The following is a 13,378-nucleotide window of genomic DNA, read 5'->3' as shown; positions in this document are numbered from 1 at the left end:
ATTTATTTTTTTATATGTCTTTGACTAATAATTAGATTAGGTTTTGTGTGTAAAATTTGGGACATCTAGGTGTAAAATTAAGGGGTTAATTCGTTGAAAAAAATTGCTTGGCTCCCGCAGTAAAATCGCAACCAGAGATGAAAAGCTAATGAGAGAGGGCATATAATAATAGCCTTGAGAGAGACCATTGTTTTTGCCCCCCCCCGGCTACAAAAATCTGTCCCCAGACACCCCAGGCACTTATCCTCTCTATTACCATTGCCCTGTAGCGGTGGCTAATGGATTAATATTAATGGGTTAATGTCACCTTGCTATTGGAAGGTGACATTAAGCCGATAAATAATGGAGAGGTGTCAATAAGACACCTATCCATTATTAACCCTAGAATAGTAAAGGGTTAAAAAACACACACAGACATTAATTAAAAATTCTTTTAATGAAATAAAGACACCAAGTTTTTGACCATATTTATTCCTCTGCTAATCCATAAATAAACCATGGACCTGTAACAAAAATAAAACAAAAAAGCAACAATATCCTTATCTCTCTGCTGGTCAGTCAGGTCCCCGCTGCAATCCATCACAAGGGGTTAACAGGTTTTCAATGGGACTGGTGCTAATGCGACCAGCCTGATGTAAACCACTGCCAGAATGAATTAGTTTATATCTGAGCAGCCTCCCTGGCTGATCGGAGATGAACTAATGAGTGTGGGAAAGTTTCTGCATTTTTTCTCATGCTCATCAGTTCACCTCAGGTCAGCCAGTGACATCAGTGAGGCGCCCTAAGTGTGTAAACACAAAATTATAGTATTTGAAGGGTGCACAATTTTATGCACTCACCTGATAGAAGACAAATATGGCTTTAGATTGTGTATCCTCAAAAATCCTTCTGGGATACTTTTCAATAAACAGGGCTTGCAGTTTGCCTCGGGTGGATCCAAATGAAAGAGCCAGATTCAGGCTCACACAGGATGAGTAAATCAAGAAAAGCACATCTATGTTGTTAAGGTTGGATCAATCAGTGGGTGTGTTCCTGAACTTGGTCCACACCCTAAATCAAGTTTCTGAGACTGGAATAAAAGGTTTGCTACTATATATAAGTGTAACTGAATTTTATACTATTAGGATTTGTACTGTTTCTGTGATACCTGATGAAGGATATATACTGTATCTGAAACCCATTGCAACTTCTCTTTTTTAACTTATCAAATAAAAAATATATGAAATATCATCTTTGGATGTGAGTCCTGGGAAGTGCTGCCATTCATGTGCTGGATGTGCTTTTCTTGATACATTGTACTTCATGTTAGTGGTAAAATTTCATTCATATAACTTGTGTTTATTTATGTAAAAAAAAGGAAATTTGGCGAAAATTTTGAAAATTTTGCAATTTTCCAACTTTGAATTTTTATGTCCTTAAATCACAGAGATATGGCACACAAAAAACTTAATAAGTAACATTTCCCACATGTTTACTTTACAGTAGCACAATTTTGGAACAAAAATTTTTATTTTAGGAAGTTATAAGGGTTAAAAGTTGACCATCGATTTTTCATTTTTATAACACCATTTTTTTTTAGGGACCACATCACATTTGAAATCACTTTGAGGGGTCTATATGATAGAAAATACTCAAAAGTGACACCATTCTGAAAACTGCACCCCTCAAGGTGCTCAAAACCACATTCAAGAAGTTTATTAATTCTTCAGGTGCTTCGCAGGAATTTTTTGAATATTTTAAAAAAAGGAACATTTAACTTTTTTTCACAAAAAAATTACTTCGGGTCAAATTTTTTTAATTTTACCAAGGGTAACAGGAGAAATTGTACTGCAAGAGTTATTGTGCAATTTGTCCTGAGTACGCTGATACCTGATATGTGGGTGGGGAAACCACTGTTTCGGTGCATGGCAGAGCACAGAAGGAAAGGAGCGCCGTTTGACTTTTTCAATGCAAAATTGGCTGGAATTGAGATCTGACGCCATGTCACGTTTGGAGAGCCCCTGATGTGCCTAAACAGTGGAAACCCCCAAGAAGTGACTCCATTTTGGAAACTATACCCCCCAAGGAACTTTTCTAGATGTGTGGTGAGAACTTTGAACCCCATGGGCTTCACATAAGTTTATAACGTACAGCCATAAAATTAAAAAATCATATTTTTTCCACAAAAATTATCTTTTCACCCGCAATGTTTATTTTCCCAAGGGTAATAGGATCCAAAAAGTTATTGTGCAATTTGTCCTGAGTACGCTGATACACCATATGTGGGGATAAACCACTATTTTGTCACATGGCAGACCTCGGAAGGGAAGCAGCGCCATTTGACTTTTTTGGCTGGAATTGAGATTGGACGCAATGTTGCATTTGGAGAGCCCCTGATGTGCCTAAACAGTGGAAACCCCCACCAATGACCCCATTTTGGAAACTAGACCCCCCAAGGAACTTATCTAGATGTGTGGTGAGCACTTTGAACCCCCAAGTGCTTTGCAGAAGTTTATAACGCCCGGGCGTGAAAATAAAAAAATTATATTTTTTTTCCACAAACATGATCTTTTTGTCCCCAAATTTTTTATTTTCCCAAGGGTAACAGGAGAACTTGGACCCCAAAAGTTGTTGTCCAATTTGTCCTGAGTACGCTGATATTCCATATGTTGGAGAAAACTACTGTATGGGCACACGTCGGAGCTCGGAAGGGAAGTATTGATGTTTTGGAATGCAGACTTTGATGGGATGGTCTGCTGTTGTCATGTTGCCTTTGGAGAGTCCCTGATGTGCCTAAACTGTGGAAACTCCCCACAAGTGACCCCATTTTGGAAACTAGATGCCCCAAGGAACTTATCTCGATGTGTGGTGAGCACTTTGAACTCCCAAGTGCTTCACAGAAGTTTATAACGTAGAGCCATAAAAATAAAAGAAATCATATTTTTTTCCACAAAAAAAGCCCCCAATTTTGTATTTTCCCAAGGGTAACATGAGAAATTGGACCCCAAAAGATGTTGTGCAGTTTGTCCTGAGTAGGCTGATACCCCATATGTGGGGGTAAACCACTGTTTGGGTGCATGGCAGAGCTTGGAAGGGAAGGAGCACCGTTTGACTTTTTCAACGCAGAATTGGCTGGAATTGGTACCAGAGATGTGGTGAGTCGGTCTTTTTGGTGGCCTGCCTTATCTCGTGATGTCAGGAATTTTGTGCAGTCCTGTGGGACTTGTTCTCGGTCGAAACCCTGTTCTCATTCTAGTGGGTTGTTGATGCCCCTGCCGGTGCCCAAGAGGCCATGGACCCATATCTCAATGGATTTTATATCTGATCTTCCTGTCTCTCAGAGAATGACTGTTATCTGGGTGATTTGTGATAGATTTTCTAAGATGGTCCATCTTGTACCACTCCCAAAGTTGCCATCTTCCTCAGAGTTGGTGCCCTTGTTTTTACAACAGGTGGTTCGGTTGCATGGGATTCCTGAGAACATTGTGTCGGACAGAGGAGTCCAATTTTTTTCCAGTTTCTGGAAAGCCTTTTGCTCCAATCTGGGAATTCAGTTATCTTTCTCCTCTGTGTTTCATCCTCAGACCAATGAGCAGACTAAGAGAACAAACCAGACTTTGGAGTCCTATTTGAGATGTTTTATATCTGCCGATCAGGATGACTGGGTCTCATTTTTGCCCTTGGCTGAATTCGCGCTAAACAATAGAGCTAGTTCTGCCACTTTGATGTTATCCTTTTTCTGTAACTTTGGGTTTCATCCTCGATTTTCTTCAGGGCAAGTGGAATCTTCGGCCTGTCCAGGTGTGGACACTGTGGTAGAGAGAATGCAGCAGATTTGGGACCAAGTGGTGGATAAGTTGTCACTCTCTCAGGAAAAGGCCCAGTGGTTTTCCAACCAGCATAGGACCATTGGTCCCCGGTTTAAAGTGGGTGATATGGTTTGGTTGTCGTCCAAGAATATTTCTATGAAGGTTGCGTCTCCAAAGTTCAAGCCATGATTTATTGCACCTTATAAGATTTTGTAGATTCTTATTCCTGTTTCTTTTCGATTGGCTCTTCCAGTTACGTTTAAGATCCATAACGTATTTCACAAATCGCTGTTGAAGAGGTTCGTTGAGCCAGTAGTTCCTATGGTGGCACCTCCTGACCCTGTATTGGTTAAAGGCAATGTGGAACATGAGGTAGAGAAAATATTGGATTCTCGTTTGGTTAGACGGAGACTCCAGTTTTTGGTCAAATGGAAGGGTTATGGCCAGGAGGATAATTCTTGGGTCTCTGCCTCTTACATTCATGCCAATAGATTGGTTCGTGCTTTTCACTGGGCCCATCCTGATCGGCCAGGTGGTGTGGATGAGGGTTCGGTGACCCCCCCTCAAGGGGGTACTGTTGTGAACTCATTTTCTGGTCTGCTCTGGTTTCTGGTGAGGAACTGTTTGTGCTGACAGAGGAGTCGTGAGTTCTCTTTCCGGGCTCCCTCTGGTGGTGGCAGGAGGTAATGAAGCTGATCTAATTAACAGAGACCTGCCACCTGATAACGAGGATGACGATTGGACATCTGGAGTCTCAGACTGGATTTAAGACAGCTGACTGCTGTGAGTTCATTTTCCCCTTCATTACTGAGGCCCGAGGAACTCCCTCTTCTGGTAAAGAAAGGTAGTGAGCCTGATTATCAAACACCTGAGGCTGATGATGATGACTGGCTGAGTGGAGTTACTAACTGGATATAAGGCTGCCGACGCCCTTCTGCCCTGCGGGTGATTTCTCTGTGGGATCCTTGGAGACCAGTCTGAATTCCTGCTCCTCTAAAGCTAAGTTTGCTGCTCGGCCTTTTGCTTTGGTGCTTTGTCTTTGTTTTGCTTTATTTTTCTGGATTTCTGCCATTCCCTGCTGGGGTGTGCTGAATTCCTTTAGCTCTGTCTTCTGAAAATACCTGAGTGCTCATTTAGTTTTTGAAGCCTAGCTGCTTCAGGGCCTTTTTCATATCAGCTTGTTGGCTTATGTCTGTGATAGGGTTTTGGCAGATTGCAGACAGCAGCCTTCCTGTCCTTTCCTATCTAGGTAGTTTTGGGCCCCGTCTTTGCTCAGTCTATCTTTCTGTCTGTGTTAGTATTTTCATCTTGCTTCACCGTCATTATATGTTGGGGGCTGCCTATTGCTTTGGGGTCTGCTCTGGGGCAGTATAGATTTCCCCATTCTTTCTTTAGGCCTATTTAATTCTCCGGCTGTGATCGAGGGGTCTAGGGCATCGTAGGAACCCCCCACGGCTACTGCTAGTTGTGTTGATAGGTTCAGGGGTCTGCAATCTGATAGTTGCCAACTTCTCTGGTTTTCTGGACTTAGCTTGTATTTCTGCTTTTGCCTCCTACGGTGACTCATTCATAACAGAATCACCCGCCATACCGCAGATCCTAGGGTACTCAATAGCAGGAAAGAATTGTAAATAAAACAAATAAAAAAATAAAATAAAGTGTGTATATTTTTTCCTCTATATCTCTGAGGCCGTAGGGGGAATTTTTTTTTTCTCTCAATGGAGATAAAGCAATTGTCTGATCATGTGGAGCAGCTCGCTGCGGAAGTGCGGGGAATTTCCGCCTACCTTGCTCATTCACATGCTGCTGAACCAAAGATTCCTACACCTGATGTATTTTTTGGGGATCGGTCTAAATTTTTGAATTTCAAAAATAATTGTAAATTATTTTTTGCCTTGAAGCCTAACTCGTCAGGGAGCTCCGCGCAGCAGGTTAAAATTGTCATCTCTTTGCTGCGTGGCGATCCCCAGGATTGGGCGTTTTCTTTGAAACCAGATGATCCTATTCTGACTAATGTGAACGCATTTTTTCAGGCCTTGGGGTTGTTGTATGACGAACCTAATGCCATTGATCAGGCTGAAAAGACCCTGCTGGCATTGAACCAGGGTCGTGATTCTGCAGAATTGTACTGTCAAAAATTCTGAAAGTGGGCAGTACTTACTACCTGGAATGATAATGCCTTGGCTGCTCTCTTTCGGAAGGGGTTGTCAGAAGCCGTAAAAGATACTATGGTGGGATTTCCTGTTCCCTCTGGTCTTGACGATTCTATGTCATTAGCCATTCAGGTTGATCGGCGTTTGCGCGAACGCAAAGCTGCACGAGAGGTGTTGCCACCTGTTGAACAATTGTCTGAACCTACGCAATGTGATAGAGTTTTTTCCAGAGAGCAGCGTCAGGAGTTCAGAAGGCGTAATAAGTTGTGTTTTTTCTGTGGAGATGCCTCGCATATTATTTCTGTCTGTCCTAAACGAGAGAAACGCTTTGCACACACGTTTTCTGTTGGGGGTGTTCAACCTAAGTTTCTTCTGGCTATTACTCTGATCTGCTCCCTGTCCACATTTTCCGCCAAGGCTTTTGTGGATTCGGGAGCAGCCCTAAACCTAATGGACTTGGATTTTGCTAAACGTTGTGGATTTCCGATGACACCTCTGCAGACGCCTATCCCTTTGTGGGGGATTGATGCTACTCCTTTGGCTAAAAGTAAACCCCAGTTTTGGACCCAGGTGGTAATGCGGGTCGCCCCAGACCATCAAGAAAATTGCAGATTTTTGGTGTTGCATAATCTGCATGATACTATTGTTCTGGGGTTTCCCTGGTTACAAATTCATAATCCAGTTTTGGATTGGAAATCTGTGTCAGTGGTGAGTTGGGGTTGTCGGTGTGCCTTTAGTGAGGCTCCGGTGTTTTCCACCTCTCCTCAGTCGCATGATGTTCCTGATTATTTGGCGGACTTTTATGATGTATTTAGTGAGAATGAGTCTGCGTCTCTGCCTCCTCATAGGAGTTATGACTGTGCAATTGAACTGAGCCCGGGGTGTAAATTTCCCAAGGGTCGGCTCTTCAATTTATCTGCACCCGAGCACGAGGCTATGCGATCCTATATTAAGGAGGCGTTGGAGAAGGGTCATATTAGACCATCCTCGTCACCCTTAGGTGCCGTTTTTTTTTTTTTAGCCAAAAAGGATGGATCATTAAGACCTTGTATTGATTATCGCGCCCTCAACAAAATTACTGTTAAATATCAGTATCCGTTACCCATGATTTCTGATCTATTCTCCAGAGTTAAAGGTGCTTGCTGGTTTACCAAGCTTGACCTCAGGGGGGCATATAATCTTATTCGCATTAAGCATGGGGATGAATGGAAGACGGCGTTTAATACTCCGGAGGGACATTTTGAGTACCTGGTGATGCCTTTTGGGCTCACTAATGCCCCTTCTGTCTTCCAGTGCTTCATGAACGATATTTTCCGAGATTTTGTCGATAAATTTTTGATTATCTATCTGGATGATATTTTGATCTTCTCCAAGGATTGGGATTCTCATGCGGAACATATTCGGACTGTGTTCCGGATCTTGAGGGAGAATTCCCTGTATGTCAAAGGATCTAAATGCCTTTTTGGAGTACAGAGGATTTCTTTTTTGGGATTTATTTTGTCCCCGTCAACTATTGAAATGGACCCGGCCAAGGTACAGGCCATTTACGATTGGGTTCAGCCCACTTATTTGAAGGCCCTCCAGAAGTTTTTGGGTTTTGCTAATTTTTATCGGAAATTTATAGCAAAATTTTCTAGTATTGCCAAGCCATTGACTGATTTGACTAAGAAGGGTGCTGATGTGTTAAATTGGTCTCCGGAGGCTGTTTCTTCCTTTCAGGAGCTGAAGCGAAGATTCACCTCCGCCCCGGTTTTGCGGCAACCTGATGTCTCACTTCCATTCCAGGTAGAGGTGGATGCTTCTGAGATTGGTGCAGGAGCTGTTTTGTCCCAAAAGGATCCTGTAACATCTAAAATGAATCCCTGTGCTTTCTTTTCCCGAAAGTTCTCTCCATCTGAACGTAACTATGATGTGGGGACTAGGGAACTGTTGGCCATGAAATGGGCATTTGAGGAGTGGAGACATTGGTTGGAGGGAGCTAAGCATCAAGTCGTGGTCCTCACTGACCACAAGAATTTTATTTACCTAGAGTCGGCTAAGCGCTTGAACCCTAGACAGGCTAGGTGGGCCTTGTTTTTTACACGTTTTGATTTTGTGGTTTCTTTTCTTCCTGGAACGAAGAATGTCAAGGCAGACGCCCTCTCTAGGAGCTTCTTTGCTGATTCTCCTGTGGTGACCAAGCCTGCTACCATCTTAGGCGAAGGGGTAGTTCTTTCTGCCATCTTGCCCGATTTGAGACGTGCTCTGGAAGAGTTCCAGGAGGATAAACCTGAGCGTTTTTCCCAGTGGAAAGTTGTATGTTCCTGACCATTGGAAGAAGAGAGTGATGTCTGAAGTTCATTGCTCTGCTTTGGCTGGTCATCCAGGTATTTTTGGTACTAGAGATCTGGTGAGTCGGTTTTTTGGTGGCCCTCCTTGTCTCGTGATGTCAGGAATTTTGTGCAGTCCTGTGGGACGTGTTCCCGGTCTAAATCATGTTCTCGCTCTAGTGGGTTGTTGATGCCTTTGCCTGTCCCCAAGAGGCCATGGACCCATATTTCAATGGATTTCATCTCTGATATGCCTGTCTCTCAAAGGATGACTGTTATTTGGGTGATTTGTGATAGGTTCTCTAAGATGGTTCATCTTGTACCACTCCCTAAGTTGCCGTCTTCCTCTGAGTTGGTGCCCCTGTTTTTACAACAGGTGGTTCGTTTGCACGGGATTCCTGAGAACATTGTATCTGACAGAGGAGTCCAGTTTGTGTCTAGATTTTGGAGAACTTTCTGTTCCAGGCTGGGAATTCAGTTGTCCTTCTCCTCTGCTTTTCACCCTCAGACCAATGGGCAGACAGAGAGAACAAACCAGACCTTGGAGTCATATTTGAGATGCTTTATTTCTGCTGATCAGGATGATTGGGTTTCATTTTTGCCCTTGGCCGAATTTGCTTTAAATAATAGAGCTAGTTCTGCCACTTTGATGTCACCTTTTTTTTGTAACTTTGGGTTTCATCCTCGATTTTCTTCAGGGCAGGTGGAGCCTTCTGCCTGCCCAGGTGTTGACACTGTGGTGGAGAGAATGCACCAGATCTGGGACCAAGTGGTGGATAAGTTATCTCTCTCCCAGGAAAAGGCCCAGCGGTTTTCCAACCGACATAGGACCATTGGTCCCCAGTTTAAGGTTGGTGATATGGTGTGGTTATCATCAAAAAATATTGCTATGAAGGTGGCTTCTCCTAAGTTTAAGCCTAGATTTATTGGACCTTACAAGATTGTGGAGATTATTAATCCGGTCTCTTTTCGTTTGGCTCTTCCTGTCACATTTAAAATTCATAATGTGTTCCATAAATCTTTGTTGAAGAGGTTTGTTGAACCTGTTTTTTCGGGGGTGGCACCTCCAGACCCTGTATTGGTTGAAGGTAACATGGAATATAAGGTAGAGAAAGTACTGGATTCCCGTTTGGCTAGACGGAGACTCCTGTATTTGGTTAAGTGGAAGGGTTATGGTCAGGAGGATAATTCCTGGGTCTCTGCCTCTGATATTCATGCCAAAAGATTGGTGCGTGCCTTTCATCGGGCTCACCCTGATCGCCCTGGTGGCGTAGTTGAGGGTTCAGTGACCCCTCCTCAAGGGGGAGGTACTGTTGTGAGTTCATTTTCCCCTTCATTACTGAGGCCCGAGGAACTCCCTCTTCTGGTAAAGAAAGGTAGTGAGCCTGATTATCAAACACCTGAGGCTGATGATGATGACTGGCTGAGTGGAGTTACTGACTGGATATAAGGCTGCCGAAGCCCTTCTGCCCTGCGGGTGATTTCTCTGTGGGATCCTTGGAGACCAGTCTGAATTCCTGCTCCTCTAAAGCTAAGTTTGCTGCTCGGCCTTTTGCTTTGGTGCTTTGTCTTTGTTTTGCTTTGTTTTTCTGGATTTCTGCCATTCCCTGCTGGGGTGTGCTGAATTCCTTTAGCTCTGTCTTCTGAAAATACCTGAGTGCTGATTTAGTTTTTGAAGCCTAGCTGCTTCAGGGCCTTTTTCATATCAGCTTGTTGGCTTATGTCTTTGATAGGGTTTTGGCAGATTGCAGACAGCAGCCTTCCTGTCCTTTCCTATCTAGGTAGTTTTGGGCCCCGTCTTTGCTCAGTCTATCTTTCTGTCTGTGTTAGTATTTTCATCTTGCTTCACCGTCATTATATGTTGTGGGCTGCCTATTGCTTTGGGGTCTGCTCTGGGGCAGTTTAGATTTCCCCTTTCTTTCTTTAGGCCTATTTAATTCTCCGGCTGTGATCGAGGGGTCTAGGGCATCGTAGGAACCCCCCACGGCTACTGCTAGTTGTGTTGATAGGTTCAGGGGTCTGCAATCTGATAGTTGCCAACTTCTCTGGATTTCTGGACTTAGCTTGTATTTCTGCTTTTGCCTCCTACGGTGACTCATTCATATCAGCTGACTCCCTATTCCCATGCTGGTGATTTTTTCCTGCTTCCTGAGGTCTTGGTTTCCAGCTCAGTTCCTGTCTTCTCAAGCTAAGTTTTCTCTGCTAATGTTCACATTTGATTTGGTTTTGTCTATTCAGTTTTTGTGTGGTCAGTCAGCCCCGGCTGGGGCTGTGCTGATTTTCCACTCTTACGTTACTGTATGTGCCAGTTTGCTTTTTGTCCCTTATTAGATTGGCCTCTTTTTGCTCTGTTCTCAGAATATGTCAGAGTGCTGATATAGTGGGTGAAGTCTAGTGACTTCAGGGTATTTTTTGCTATCAGAAGTGTTGGACATTTTTGCAGGGTTTTTTGGCATGATTGCAGACAGTATCTTTCCTTTCCTGTCCTTTCTAGTTAGTGTGGGCCCCATAGTTTGCTCAGCCTATTTTCCTACCTGTGTTTGTGCTTTCATCTTGTTTCAACGTCAATACTTGTGTGGGTTTTTTTTTCCTTTGGGGTCTGCTCTGGGGCAGTTTAGATTTCCCCTTTTCTTGCTTTAGGCTTATTTAGTCCTCCGGCTGTGATGAGGCATCTAGAATCATCATAGGTATGCTCCATGGCTGCTGTTAGTTGTGTGGTTAGGATCAGGGGTCTGCAATCCACGTAGTTACCAACCTCTCTGGTTTTCTGTGACTTAGCTTGGTTTTGTTTTCCTCCTCAGTGACCCAATCATAGCAATACACTATATACAGAGTTTCTGTGTGCAATGTCACCAGTAATCACTGTATTACCTGTACGCTGACACTATACACTATATACAGAGTTCCTGTGTACAATGTCACCAGTGATCACTGTATTACCTGTACACTGGCACTATATACAGAGGTCCTGTGTATGTCAACGATGATCACTGTATTATTTGTACACTGACACTATATATAGAGCTCCTGTGTATATTAATGATCAGTATTGTAGTATTCAGTCACCATGTGGTGGTAATATGTGGTCTGAGCATTGTGCGGTGGTATTTGTCTCTTGTATGTGCTACTATTCTGTCACTGTGGTGGTAATATGTGGTCTGGTCATGGTGTGGTTGTATTTGTTCCTTGTATGTGGTATTATAGGTCACCATGTGGTGGTAATATGTGGTCTGGACATGGTGGTATTTGTTCCTTGTATGTGGTATTATTGGTCACCATGTGATGGTAATATGGTGTCTGGTCATGGTGTGGTGGTATTTGCCCTTTGGATGTAATATTATTGGTCATTTTAAAAATTGAAAAATAAATAAAAAATATACCTAAATTGTATTGGATATTTTAACAAATGCTTAATAGGATAGAGTAGAGTAGGGCCTCGCCAAAAGAGTCTACCTTGTCATGGTGGCAGATCTCAAAAATCTTCTTGCTAAAACAAGAGCTGCTAGCTATGTGTGTGATCTGGAGATGGGAATGTGTGATTGGTGAGAAGTGGAGTTTATCCAAGAGAGAGTGGTGGGACTGTGAACAGTTCGAGGGGTAGAGGGCGAGGCTGGGGTGGAGCCTGGGCGGAGTCTCAAGGGGGCCCCAAAGATTTTTCCACTGTGAGGCCCTGAAATTCCTTGTGGCAGCCCTGGCAACTCTAGTCACAGGAACATCAAGCTGCTTGGATATGGTCTTATAACTTTTACCTTTAACATGTTTGTCTATCATTTTCTTTCCAATCTGCTGAGACAACTCTTTCCTTCGCTTCCTCTGGTACATGATGAGTGTGATACGCACCATGTCACCAAACAGCATAGTGAGTATCTGTAGCCCTCTATACAAGCCCACTCACTGATTCCAAGATTGCAGACACCTGTAATGCTAAATAGTGGACACACCTTGATTTAACATGTTCCTTTTGTCACATTATTTTCAGGGGTACCTTCATTTCTGTCCAGGACTATTTCATGAGTTTTATTTTTTGAAAAATTCTTTGATTCAAAAGCACTGTCTGACTTTCATTTGTTTATTTTCATAAATTTTTGATTTATCATTACTTTTGTCAGATTCAAGTTATTTCTGTGACCATTGTGGGTTTATCTGTCATTAAATGAGGGGTACCAACAATTTTGACCACGTGTGTAGGTACCACATTCAAAATTATGAGCATTCCAAAACTACGTTATATACAAAGAATGCTTTCAAATATACCACTTCCTATTTTATCCCAACATATTTACAGTGGCTTCTGGAAGTATTCACCCCTCCTTGGCTTTTTACATATTTTGTTACATTATGACCTGTGTTTAACCCCTTCACCCTGGGTCATTTTCCTTTTTTCTTTTTTTGTGTTTCGCTCCCCTTCTTCCCAGAGCCATAACTTATATATTTTTCCGTCAATATGGCCGTGTGAGGGCTTGTTTTTTGTGGGATGAGTTGTACTTTTGAAGGACCCCATTGAATTTACTATACAGTGTACTGAAAAATGGGAAAAAAAATTCAAGTGCAGTGAAATTGCAAAAAAAGTGCAATTCCACAATTGTTTTTTTTTACCATGTTCACTAAATGCTAAAACCGACCTGCTATTATGATTCTCCAAGTCATTACAAGTTCACAGATACCAAATATGTATACCGTATATACAGTACTTGTGTATAAGCCGACTCGAGTATAAGCCGACCCCCCTAATTCTGCAACAGAAAATTGGGAAAACTTATTGACTCACATATAAGCCTAGGGTGGAAAATGCAGCAGCTACTGGTAAATTTCAAAAATAAAATAGATACCAATAAAAATAAAATTAATTGAGACATCAGTAGGTTAAATGTTTTTGAATATCCATATTGAATCAGGAGCACCATATAATGCTCCATACAGTTCATGATGGGCCCCATAAGATGCTACATACAAAATACACCCCATATAATGCTGCACAAAGATTAATAATGGCTCCATTAAATGCCCCATAGAATAAGCCCCATATGCTGCTCCATAAAGGTTATGGCCCCATAAGATGTTCCATAGAAAATGCCCCATAACATGCTCCATAAATTATGCCCCCATAAGATGCTACATAGATTATGCC

This window comes from Dendrobates tinctorius, unplaced genomic scaffold (assembly GCF_039654945.1).
Source record: "Dendrobates tinctorius isolate UK_male_01 unplaced genomic scaffold, ASM3965494v1 ptg000224l, whole genome shotgun sequence".
NCBI lineage: Eukaryota > Metazoa > Chordata > Amphibia > Anura > Dendrobatidae > Dendrobates > Dendrobates tinctorius.
This window is presented reverse-complemented; position numbering follows the sequence as displayed.